The following is a 13,122-nucleotide window of genomic DNA, read 5'->3' on the forward strand; positions in this document are numbered from 1 at the left end:
GATTAGTTGTCCATTTGGGATAGGACTGAAGGCCATCTGTCCCACTTCACACCTTTACACACCTGGTTATCCAGCCTTCTAGCTCTATAGGCCACAGTAGCATAGGTTACAGGTTTGTAGTCAAGCCACAGATTTCAGGTGAGATCCCATGATACACTCAACAATACAACAACACGATTCTCATGAATAACCATGAAGCCATTTGCTAAGATTTCCCCCATTTTGACATGTGGAAACCTGTTGTCACTCTTACCCTGACGGGAAGCTCCAGACACTTTTTTGGTCCTATCTGAGGCATTTTTAAATTCATGTCAAATTGGCCATATTCTGAAGACACTCTTAGGCTGCAGGGTAATCGAACTGGCCACATCTAAAGTCAAGCCACAGGTAACAGGTGAGAAACCTTGTTAAACCCTAAAAGAAAAAGAAAAAACTTGATTGCATTGAAAATAACCATTAAGTCATTCAGGTCGCAGACTCCCCTATAGGCATGGTTTGAAACCCCCTCCTGACAATTTTTTAGCGCCTGCATGTCATGCACCTTTGTAAAATCCAGTTGAAAAATAAATGACTTAAGGTAACGTAAATGACACCTAGTTAATATGAGTAGTGAATAACTATCGTATTTTTAATATTCTGCAAAAACAGCTAGTTGATGAGAGGCTGAAAGAGAATTGCAAGAATCGCGCAATTTCACAGGCGGGCCCCAAACAGGCAAATAACAAAAATAATCTCGGAACGCAGAACTCGTCGGTCGTTGTCAGTGGATTGTATTGGCGGGAAGAACAAAAATATTGTCTGCAGGGTAATCAAAGTCGCCGCATCTAATGTCAAGTCACAGGTGAGCTGCCTTGTTAAACCCTAAAAATAAATAATAACACGATTGCGTTGAAATGACTCATTAAGCCATTTGTAAGGATTTCCCCAATGTGGACCTGTTGTCACTCTTACCCTGATGGTTGCTGATATTTCCAGACACTTTTTCAGTCTTATCTGAGCAATTGTATCATTTATATCAGAATGGCCATATTCTGATGCCAGTTTAGCGCTCATTCAATGACGATTTACTAGTCTTTCCCATTGAAGGCCATATTGAGGTTAAATCAATGACTGGACTTTTTAATTTATAAAAACAAATGACTATTGAAAGTGCAAGTCAGTATCGTGCATAGTTGTTCTGGTCTCTGTGGTGATTTTACAGAGTTGTTCATATTTCTACTTTTACCGCATACACTTTAACCCGATACCCAGTTACTGTGCTGTAGTCAGGATGGCCGAGCGGTCTAAGCCGCTGCGTTCAGTTCGCAGTCTCCCATGGAGGCGTGGGTTCAAATCCCACTTCTGACAGTTTTTTAGTGCCTCTCAGGAGTCATGCTGCTCAGCAGTAATAATAAGAATGATGAAATAACAACTTCACACAGTGAAATAACAATTCATAATAAACACTCTCAAATGCAGACCTTCTGGAGCTGAGCAAAGATCAAGGTTAAATAAGAAAACAGCTGGACTTAATAACAAATGAATGAGGGGAACATTTTGTGTTATTGCATTATAATGAGTTACTGCATTATCTTTCAGTTGTTAAATTTCACTTTCTGTAGGCTATGCCTGTTGGCCCATTCACTCCTAACAAGCTTGTTTTCTTCTGTCAACGTTGTCGTGGCCGAGTGGTTAAGGTGATGGACTAGAAATCCATTAGGATCTTCCTGTGCAGGTTCAAATCCTGCCGACAACGAAAATATATTTTTTTGACCCCTCCGGAGGTTGAAGTTTAGTCGTGTTTCTTATACCAATCGCATCCTCTCAGATCTCCGCAAGTACATAGGGATTAGTTGTCCATTTGGGATAGGACTGCAGGCCATCTGTCCCACTTCACACCTTTACACACCTGGTTATCCAGCCTTCTAGCTCTATAGGCCACAGTAGCATAGGTTACAGGTTTGTAGTCAAGCCACAGATTTCAGGTGAGATCCCATGATACACTCAACAATACAACAACACGATTCTCATGAATAACCATGAAGCCATTTGCTAAGATTTCCCACATTTTGACATGTGGAAACCTGTTGTCACTCTTACCTTGACGGGAAGCTCCAGACACTTTTTTGGTCCTAACTGAGGCATTTTTAAATTCATGTCAAATTGGCCATATTCTGAAGACACTCTTAGGCTGCAGGGTAATCGAACTGGCCACATCTAAAGTCAAGCCACAGGTAACAGGTGAGAAACCTTGTTAAACCCTAAAAGAAAAAGAAAAAACTTGATTGCATTGAAAATAACCATTAAGTCATTCAGGTCGCAGACTCCCCTATAGGCATGGTTTGAAACCCCCTCCTGACAATTTTTTAGCGCCTGCATGTCATGCACCTTTGTAAAATCCAGTTGAAAAATAAATGACTTAAGGTAACGTAAATGACACCTAGTTAATATGAGTAGTGAATAACTATCGTATTTTTAATATTCTGCAAAAACAGCTAGTTGATGAGAGGCTGAAAGAGAATTGCAAGAATCGCGCAATTTCACAGGCGGGCCCCAAACAGGCAAATAACAAAAATAATCTCGGAACGCAGAACTCGTCGGTCGTTGTCAGTGGATTGTATTGGCGGGAAGAACAAAAATATCGTCTGCAGGGTAATCAAAGTCGCCGCATCTAATGTCAAGTCACAGGTGAGCTGCCTTGTTAAACCCTAAAAATAAATAATAACACGATTGCGTTGAAATGACTCATTAAGCCATTTGTAAGGATTTCCCCCATGTGGACCTGTTGTCACTCTTACCCTGATGGTTGCTGATATTTCCAGACACTTTTTCAGTCTTATCTGAGGAATTTTATCATTTATATCAGAATGGCCATATTCTGATGCCAGTTTAGCGCTCATTCAATGACGATTTACTACTCTTTCCCATTGAAGGCCATATTGAGGTTAAATCAATGACTGGACTTTTTAATTTATAAAAACAAATGACTATTGAAAGTGCAAGTCAGTATCGTGCATTGTTGTTCTGGTCTCTGTGGTGATTTTAGAGCGTTGTTCATATTTCTACTTTTACCGCATACACTTTAACCCGATACCCAGTTACTGTGCTGTAGTCAGGATGGCCGAGCGGTCTAAGGCGCTGCGTTCAGGTCGCAGTCTCCCATGGAGGCGTGGGTTCAAATCCCACTTCTGACAGTTTTTTAGTGCCTCTCAGGAGTCATGCTGCTCAGCAGTAATAATAAGAATGATGAAATAACAACTTCACACAGTGAAATAACAATTCATAATAAACACTCTCAAATGCAGACCTTCTGGAGCTGAGCAAAGATCAAGGTTAAATAAGAAAACAGCTGGACTTAATAACAAATGAATGAGGGGAACATTTTGTGTTATTGCATTATAATGAGTTACTGCATTATCTTTCAGTTGTTAAATTTCACTTTCTGTAGGCTATGCCTGTTGGCCCATTCACTCCTAACAAGCCTGCTTTCTTCTGTCAATGTTGTCGTGGCCGAGTGGTTAAGGCGATGGACTAGAAATCCATTAGGATCTTCCTGCGCAGGTTCAAATCCTGCCGACAACGAAAATGCATTTTTTTGACCCCTCCGGAGGTTGAAGTTTAGTCGTGTTTCTTAACCAATCGCATCCTCTCAGATCTCCGCAAGTACATAGGGATTAGTTGTCCATTTGGGATAGGACTGCAGGCCATCTGTCCCACTTCACACCTTTACACACCTGGTTATCCAGCCTTCTAGCTCTATAGGCCACAGTAGCATAGGTTACAGGTTTGTAGTCAAGCCACAGATTTCAGGTGAGATCCCATGATACACTCAACAATACAACAACACGATTCTCATGAATAACCATGAAGCCATTTGCTAAGATTTCCCCCATTTTGACATGTGGAAACCTGTTGTCACTCTTACCCTGACGGGAAGCTCCAGACACTTTTTTGGTCCTAACTGAGGCATTTTTAAATTCATGTCAAATTGGCCATATTCTGAAGACACTCTTAGGCTGCAGGGTAATCGAACTGGCCACATCTAAAGTCAAGCCACAGGTAACAGGTGAGAAACCTTGTTAAACCCTAAAAGAAAAAGAAATAACTTGATTGCATTGAAAATAACCATTAAGTCATTCATGTCGCAGACTCCCCTATAGGCATGGTTTGAAACCCCCTCCTGACAATTTTTTAGCGCCTGCATGTCATGCACCTTTGTAAAATCCAGTTGAAAAATAAATGACTTAAGGTAACGTAAATGACACCTAGTTAATATGAGTAGTGAATAACTACCGTATTTTTAATATTCTGCAAAAACAGCTAGTTGATGAGAGGCTGAAATAGAATTGCAAGAATCGCGCAATTTCACAGGCGGGCCCCAAACAGGCAAATAACAAAAATAATCTCGGAACGCAGAACTCGTCGGTCGTTGTCAGTGGATTGTATTGGCGGGAAGAACAAAAATATCGTCTGCAGGGTAATCAAAGTCGCCGCATCTAATGTCAAGTCACAGGTGAGCTGCCTTGTTAAACCCTAAAAATAAATAATAACACGATTGCGTTGAAATGACTCATTAAGCCATTTGTAAGGATTGAATGAGGGGAACATGTGGACCTGTTGTCACTCTTACCCTGATGGTTGCTGATATTTCCAGACACTTTTTCAGTCTTATCTGAGGAATTTTATCATTTATATCAGAATGGCCATATTCTGATGCCAGTTTAGCGCTCATTCAATGACGATTTACTACTCTTTCCCATTGAAGGCCATATTGAGGTTAAATCAATGACTGGACTTTTTAATTTATAAAAACAAATGACTATTGAAAGTGCAAGTCAGTATCGTGCATAGTTGTTCTGGTCTCTGTGGTGATTTTAGAGCGTTGTTCATATTTCTACTTTTACTGCGTTCACTTTAACCCGATACCCAGTTACTGTGCTGTAGTCAGGATGGCTGAGCTGTCTAAGGCGCTGTGTTCAGGTCGCAGTCTCCCATGGAGGCGTGGGTTCAAATCCCACTTCTGACAGTTTTTTAGTGCCTCTCAGGAGTCATGCTGCTCAACAGTAATAATAAGAATGATGAAATAACAACTTCACACAGTGAAATAACAATTCATAATAAACACTCTCAAATGCAGACCTTCTGGAGCTGAGCAAAGATCAAGGTTAAATAAGAAAACAGCTGGACTTAATAACAAATGAATGAGGGGAACATTTTGTGTTATTGCATTATAATGAGTTACTGCATTATCTTTCAGTTGTTAAATTTCACTTTCTGTAGGCTATGCCTGTTCGCCCATTCACTCCTAACAAGCCTGTTTTCTTCTGTCAACGTTGTCGTGGCCGAGTGGTTAAGGCGATGGACTAGATATCCATTAGGATCTTCCTGCGCAGGTTCAAATCCTGCCGACAACGAAAATGCTTTTTTTTGACCCCTCCGGAGGTTGAAGTTTAGTCGTGTTTCTTATACCAATCGCATCCTCTCAGATCTCCGCAAGTACATAGGGATTAGTTGTCCATTTGGGATAGGACTGCAGGCCATCTGTCCCACTTCACACCTTTACACACCTGGTTATCCAGCCTTCTAGCTCTATAGGCCACAGTAGCATAGGTTACAGGTTTGTAGTCAAGCCACATATTTCAGGTGAGATCCCATAATACACTCAACAATACAACAACACGATTCTCATGAATAACCATTAAGCCATTTGCTAAGATTTCCCCCATTTTGACATGTGGAAACCTGTTGTCACTCTTACCCTGACGGGAAGCTCCAGACACTTTTTTGGTCCCATCTGAGGCATTTTTAAATTCATGTCAAATTGGCCATATTCTGAAGACACTCTTATAGTCTGCAGGGTAATTGAACTGGTCACATCTAAAGTCAAGCCACAGGTAACAGGTGAGAAACCTTGTTAAACCCTAAAAGAAAAAGAAAAAACTTGATTGCATTGAAAATAACCATTAAGTCATTCAGGTCGCAGACTCCCCTATAGGCATGGTTTGAAACCCCCTCCTGACAACTTTTTAGCGCCTGCATGTCATGCACCTTTGTAAAATCCAGTTGAAAAATAAATGACTTAAGGTAACGTAAATGACACCTAGTTAATATGAGTAGTGAATAACTATCGTATTTTTAATATTCTGCAAAAACAGCTAGTTGATGAGAGGCTGAAAGAGAATTGCAAGAATCGCGCAATTTCACAGGCGGGCCCCAAACAGGCAAATAACAAAAATAATCTCGGAACGCAGAACTCGTCGGTCGTTGTCAGTGGATTGTATTGGCGGGAAGAACAAAAATATCGTCTGCAGGGTAATCGAAGTCGCCGCATCTCATGTCAAGTCACAGGTGAGCTGCCTTGTTAAACCCTAAAAATAAATAATAACACGATTGCTTTGAAATGACCCATTAAGCCATTTGTAAGGATTTCCCCATGTGAACCTGTTGTCACTCTTACCCTGATGGTTGCTGATATTTCCAGACACTTTTTCAGTCTTATCTGAGGAATTTTATCATTTATATCAGAATGGCCATATTCTGATGCCAGTTTAGCGCTCATTCAATGGCGATTTACTACTCTTTCCCATTGAAGGCCATATTGAGGTTAAATCAATGACTGGACTTTTTAATTTATAAAAACAAATGACTATTGAAAGTGCAAGTCAGTATCGTGCATAGTTGTTCTGGTCTCTGTGGTGATTTTAGAGCGTTGTTCATATTTCTACTTTTACCGCATACACTTTAACCCGATACCCAGTTACTGTGCTGTAGTCAGGATGGCCGAGCGGTCTAAGGCGCTGCGTTCAGGTCGCAGTCTCCCATGGAGGCGTGTGTTCAAATCCCACTTCTGACAGTTTTTTAGTGCCTCTCAGGAGCCATGCTGCTCAGCAGTAATAATAAGAATGATGAAATAACAACTTCACACAGTGAAATAACAATTCATAATAAACACTCTCAAATGCAGACCTTCTGGAGCTGAGCAAAGATCAAGGTTAAATAAGAAAACAGCTGGACTTAATAACAAATGAATGAGGGGAACATTTTGTGTTATTGCATTATAATGAGTTACTGCATTATCTTTCAGTTGTTAAATTTCACTTTCTGTAGGCTATGCCTGTTGGCCCATTCACTCCTAACAAGCCTGTTTTCTTCTGTCAACGTTGTCGTGGCCGAGTGGTTAAGGCGATGGACTTGATATCCATTAGGATCTTCCTGCGCAGGTTCAAATCCTGCCGACAACGAAAATGCTTTTTTTTGACCCCTCCGGAGGTTGAAGTTTAGTCGTGTTTCTTATACCAATCGCATCCTCTCAGATCTCCGCAAGTACATAGGGATTAGTTGTCCATTTGGGATAGGACTGCAGGCCATCTGTCCCACTTCACACCTTTACACACCTGGTTATCCAGCCTTCTAGCTCTATAGGCCACAGTAGCATAGGTTACAGGTTTGTAGTCAAGCCACAGATTTCAGGTGAGATCCCATGATACACTCAACAATACAACAACACGATTCTCATGAATAACCATTAAGCCATTTGCTAAGATTTCCCTTATTTTGACATGTGGAAACCTGTTGTCACTCTTACCCTGACGGGAAGCTCCAGACACTTTTTTGGTCCTATCTGAGGCATTTTTAAATTCATGTCAAATTGGCCATATTCTGAAGACACTCTTATAGTCTGCAGGGTAATCGAACTGGCCACATCTAAAGTCAAGCCGCAGGTAACAGGTGAGAAACCTTGTTAAACCCTAAAAGAAAAAGAAAAAACTTGATTGCATTGAAAATAACCATTAAGTCATTCAGGTCGCAGACTCCCCTATAGGCATGGTTTGAAACCCCCTCCTGACAACTTTTTAGCGCCTGCATGTCATGCACCTTTGTAAAATCCAGTTGAAAAATAAATGACTTAAGGTAACGTAAATGACACCTAGTTAATATGAGTAGTGAATAACTATCGTATTTTTAATATTCTGCAAAAACAGCTAGTTGATGAGAGGCTGAAAGAGAATTGCAAGAATTGCGCAATTTCACAGGCGGCCCCCAAACTGGCAAATAACAAAAATAATCTCGGAACGCAGAACTCGTCGGACGTTGTCAGTGGATTGTATTGGCGGGAAGAACAAAAATATCGTCTGCAGGGTAATCGAAGTCGCCGCATCTAATGTCAAGTCACAGGTGAGCTGCCTTGTTAAACCCTAAAAATAAATAATAACACAATTGCGTTGAAATGACCCATTAAGCCATTTGTAAGGATTTCCCCCATGTGGACCTGTTGTCACTCTTACCCTGATGGTTGCTGATATTTCCAGACACTTTTTCAGTCTTATCTGAGGAATTTTATCATTTATATCAGAATGGCCATATTCTGATGCCAGTTTAGCGCTCATTCAATGGCGATTTACTACTCTTTCCCATTGAAGGCCATATTGAGGTTAAATCAATGACTGGACTTTTTAATTTATGAAAAACAAATGACTATTGAAAGTGCAAGTCAGTATCGTGCATAGTTGTTCTGGTCTCTGTGGTGATTTTAGAGCGCTGTTCATATTTCTACTTTTACCGCATACACTTTAACCCGATACCCAGTTACTGTGCTGTAGTCAGGATGGCCGAGCGGTCTAAGGCGCTGCGTTCAGGTCGCAGTCTCCCATGGAGGCGTGGGTTCAAATCCCACTTCTGACAGCTTTTTAGTGCCTCTCAGGAGTCATGCTGCTCAGCAGTAATAATAAGAATGATGAAATAACAACTTCACACAGTGAAATAACAATTCATAATAAACACTCTCAAATGCAGACCTTCTGGAGCTGAGCAAAGATCAAGGTTAAATAAGAAAACAGCTGGACTTAATAACAAATGAATGAGGGGAACATTTTGTGTTATTGCATTATAATGAGTTACTGCATTATCTTTCAGTTGTTAAATTTCACTTTCTGTAGGCTATGCCTGTTGGCCCATTCACTCCTAACAAGCCTGTTTTCTTCTGTCAACGTTGTCGTGGCCGAGTGGTTAAGGCGATGGACTAGATATCCATTAGGATCTTCCTGCGCAGGTTCAAATCCTGCCGACAACGAAAATGCTTTTTTTTGACCCCTCCGGAGGTTGAAGTTTAGTCGTGTTTCTTATACCAATCGCATCCTCTCAGATCTCCGCAAGTACATAGGGATAGTTGTCCATTTGGGATAGGACTGCAGGCCATCTATCCCACTTCACACCTTTACACACCTGGTTATCCAGCCTTCTAGCTCTATAGGCCACAGTAGCATAGGTTACAGGTTTGTAGTCAAGCCACAGATTTCAGGTGAGATCCCATGATACACTCAACAATACAACAACACGATTCTCATGAATAACCATTAAGCCATTTGCTAAGATTTCCCCCATTTTGACATGTGGAAACCTGTTGTCACTCTTACCCTGACGGGAAGCTCCAGACACTTTTTTGGTCCTATCTGAGGCATTTTTAAATTCATGTCAAATTGGCCATATTCTGAAGACACTCTTATAGTCTGCAGGGTTATCGAACTGGCCACATCTAAAGTCAAGCCACAGGTAACAGGTGAGAAACCTTGTTAAACCCTAAAAGAAAAAGAAAAAACTCGATTGCATTGAAAATAACCATTAAGTCATTCAGGTCGCAGACTCCCCTATAGGCATGGTTTGAAACCCCCTCCTGACAACTTTTTAGCGCCTACATGTCATGCACCTTTGTAAAATCCAGTTGAAAAATAAATGACTTAAGGTAACGTAAATGACACCTAGTTAATATGAGTAGTGAACAACTATCGTATTTTTAATATTCTGCAAAAACAGCTAGTTGATGAGAGGCTGAAAGAGAATTGCAAGAATCGTGCAATTTCACAGGCGGGCCCCAAACAGGCAAATAACAAAAATAATCTTGGAACGCAGAACTCGTCGGTCGTTGTCAGTGGATTGTATTGGCGGGAAGAACAAAAATATCGTCTGCAGGGTAATCGAAGTCGCCGCATCTAATGTCAAGTCACAGGTGAGCTGCCTTGTTAAACCCTAAAAATAAATAATAACACGATTGCGATGAAATGACCCATTGCCATTTGTAAGGATTTCCCCCATGTGGACCTGTTGTCACTCTTACCCTGATGGTTGCTGATATTTCCAGACACTTTTTCAGTCTTATCTGAGGAATTTTATCATTTATATCAGAATGGCCATATTCTGATGCCAGTTTAGCGCTCATTCAATGGCGATTTACTACTCTTTCCCATTGAAGGCCATATTGAGGTTAAATCAATGACTGGACTTTTTAATTTATAAAAACAAATGACTATTGAAAGTGCAAGTCAGTATCGTGCATAGTTGTTCTGGTCTCTGTGGTGATTTTAGAGCGTTGTTCATATTTCTACTTTTACCGCATACACTTTAACCTGATACCCAGTTACTGTGCTGTAGTCAGGATGGCCGAGCGGTCTAAGGCGCTGCGTTCAGGTCGCAGTCTCCCATGGAGGCGTGGGTTCAAATCCCACTTCTGACAGTTTTTTAGTGCCTCTCAGGAGTCATGCTGCTCAGCAGTAATAATAAGAATGATGAAATAACAACTTCACACAGTGAAATAACAATTCATAATAAACACTCTCAAATGCAGCCTTCTGGAGCTGAGCAAAGATCAAGGTTAAATAAGAAAACAGCTGGACTTAATAACAAATGAATGAGGGGAACATTTTGTGTTATTGCATTATAATGAGTTACTGCATTATCTTTCAGTTGTTAAATTTCACTTTCTGTAGGCTATGCCTGTTGGCCCATTCACTCCTAACAAGCATGTTTTTTTCTGTCAATGTTGTCGTGGCCGAGTGGTTAAGGCGATGGACTAGAAATCCATTAGGATCTTCCTGCGTAGGTTCAAATCCTGCTGACAACGAAAACGCATTTTTTTGACCACTCCGGAGGTTGAAGTTTAGTCGTGTTTCTTATACCAATCGCATCCTCTCAGATCTCCGCAAGTACATAGGGATTAGTTGTCCATTTGGGATAGGACTGCAGGCCATCTATCCCACTTCACACCTTTACACACCTGGTTATCCAGCCTTCTAGCTCTATAGGCCACAGTAGCATAGGTTACAGGTTTGTAGTCAAGCCACAGATTTCAGGTGAGATCCCATGATACACTCAACAATACAACAACACGATTCTCATGAATAACCATGAAGCCATTTGCTAAGATTTCCCCCATTTTGACATGTGGAAACCTGTTGTCACTCTTACCCTGACGGGAAGCTCCAGACACTTTTTTGGTCCTATCTGAGGCATTTTTAAATTCATGTCAAATTGGCCATATTCTGAAGACACTCTTATAGTCTGCAGGGTAATCGAACTGGCCACATCTAAAGTCAAGCCACAGGTAACAGGTGAGAAACCTTGTTAAACCCTAAAAGAAAAAGAAAAAACTCGATTGCATTGAAAATAACCATTAAGTCATTCAGGTCGCAGACTCCCCTATAGGCATGGTTTGAAACCCCCTCCTGACAACTTTTTAGCGCCTGCATGTCATGCACCTTTGTAAAATCCAGTTGAAAAATAAATGACTTAAGGTAACGTAAATGACACCTAGTTAATATGAGTAGTGAATAACTATCGTATTTTTAATATTCTGCAAAAACAGCTAGTTGATGAGAGGCTGAAAGAGAATTGCAAGAATCGCGCAATTTCACAGGCGGGCCCCAAACAGGCAAATAACAAAAATAATCTCGGAACGCAGAACTCGTCGGTCGTTGTCAGTGGATTGTATTGGCGGGAAGAACAAAAATATCGTCTGCAGGGTAATCGAAGTCGCCGCATCTAATGTCAAGTCACAGGTGAGCTGCCTTGTTAAACCCTAAAAATAAATAATAACACGATTGCGTTGAAATGACCCATTAAGCCATTTGTAAGGATTTCCCCCATGTGGACCTGTTGTCACTCTTACCCTGATGGTTGCTGATATTTCCAGACACTATTTTTAGTCTTATCTGAGGAATTTTATCATTTATATCAGAATGGCCATATTCTGATGCCAGTTTAGCGCTCATTCAATGGCGATTTACTACTCTTTCCCATTGAAGGCCATATTGAGGTTAAATCAATGACTGGACTTTTTAATTTATAAAAACAAATGACTATTGAAAGTGCAAGTCAGTATCGTGCATAGTTGTTCTGGTCTCTGTGGTGATTTTAGAGCGTTGTTCATATTTCTACTTTTACCGCATACACTTTAACCCGATACCCAGTTACTGTGCTGTAGTCAGGATGGCCGAGCGGTCTAAGGCGCTGCGTTCAGGTCGCAGTCTCCCATGGAGGCGTGGGTTCAAATCCCACTTCTGACAGTTTTTTAGTGCCTCTCAGGAGTCATGCTGCTCAGCAGTAATAATAAGAATGATGAAATAACAACTTCACACAGTGAAATAACAATTCATAATAAACACTCTCAAATGCAGACCTTCTGGAGCTGAGCAAAGATCAAGGTTAAATAAGAAAACAGCTGGACTTAATAACAAATGAATGAGGGGAACATTTTGTGTTATTGCATTATAATGAGTTACTGCATTATCTTTCAGTTGTTAAATTTCACTTTCTGTAGGCTATGCCTGTTGGCCCATTCACTCCTAACAAGCTTGTTTTCTTCTGTCAATGTTGTCGTGGCCGAGTGGTTAAGGCGATGGACTAGAAATCCATTAGGATCTTCCTGCGCAGGTTCAAATCCTGCTGACAACGAAAATGCATTTTTTTGACCCCTCCGGAGGTTGAAGTTTAGTCGTGTTTCTTATACCAATTGCATCCTCTCAGATCTCCGCAAGTACATAGGGATTAGTTGTCCATTTGGGATAGGACTGCAGGCCATCTGTCCCACTTCACACCTTTACACACCTGGTTATCCAGCCTTCTAGCTCTATAGGCCACAGTAGCATAGGTTACAGGTTTGTAGTCAAGCCACAGATTTCAGGTGAGATCCCATGATACACTCAACAATACAACAACACGATTCTCATGAATAACCATGAAGCCATTTGCTAAGATTTCCCCCATTTTGACATGTGGAAACCTGTTGTCACTCTTACCCTGACGGGAAGCTCCAGACACTTTTTTGGTCCTATCTGAGGCATTTTTAAATTCATGTCAAATTGGCCATATTCT

The 13,122-nt window shown here is 40.9% G+C and overlaps 1 long non-coding RNA gene and 5 other non-coding genes across 6 annotated transcripts in view; all 6 read left to right on the forward strand.

The window, feature by feature from the left end:
* Window positions 1–13,122, forward strand: part of LOC149976714 (uncharacterized) — a 136,408-nt gene that overhangs the window by 38,666 nt on the left and 84,620 nt on the right. The gene's annotated exons all lie outside the window — the stretch shown is intronic.
* On the forward strand, window positions 3,091–3,173 carry trnal-cag (transfer RNA leucine (anticodon CAG)). Its single transcript has one exon. It is a non-coding gene; the product is annotated as a tRNA-Leu (tRNA).
* trnas-uga (transfer RNA serine (anticodon UGA)) lies at window positions 7,139–7,220 on the forward strand. The gene has a single exon. It is a non-coding gene; the product is annotated as a tRNA-Ser (tRNA).
* On the forward strand, window positions 8,579–8,661 carry trnal-cag (transfer RNA leucine (anticodon CAG)). Its single transcript has one exon. It is a non-coding gene; the product is annotated as a tRNA-Leu (tRNA).
* Window positions 10,404–10,486, forward strand: trnal-cag (transfer RNA leucine (anticodon CAG)). The gene has a single exon. It is a non-coding gene; the product is annotated as a tRNA-Leu (tRNA).
* On the forward strand, window positions 12,232–12,314 carry trnal-cag (transfer RNA leucine (anticodon CAG)). Its single transcript has one exon. It is a non-coding gene; the product is annotated as a tRNA-Leu (tRNA).

The sequence above is a fragment of the Oncorhynchus mykiss genome, chromosome 16, assembly GCF_057628025.1.
Source record: "Oncorhynchus mykiss isolate SJ-2025 chromosome 16, ASM5762802v1, whole genome shotgun sequence".
Classification (NCBI taxonomy): Eukaryota; Metazoa; Chordata; class Actinopteri; order Salmoniformes; family Salmonidae; genus Oncorhynchus; species Oncorhynchus mykiss.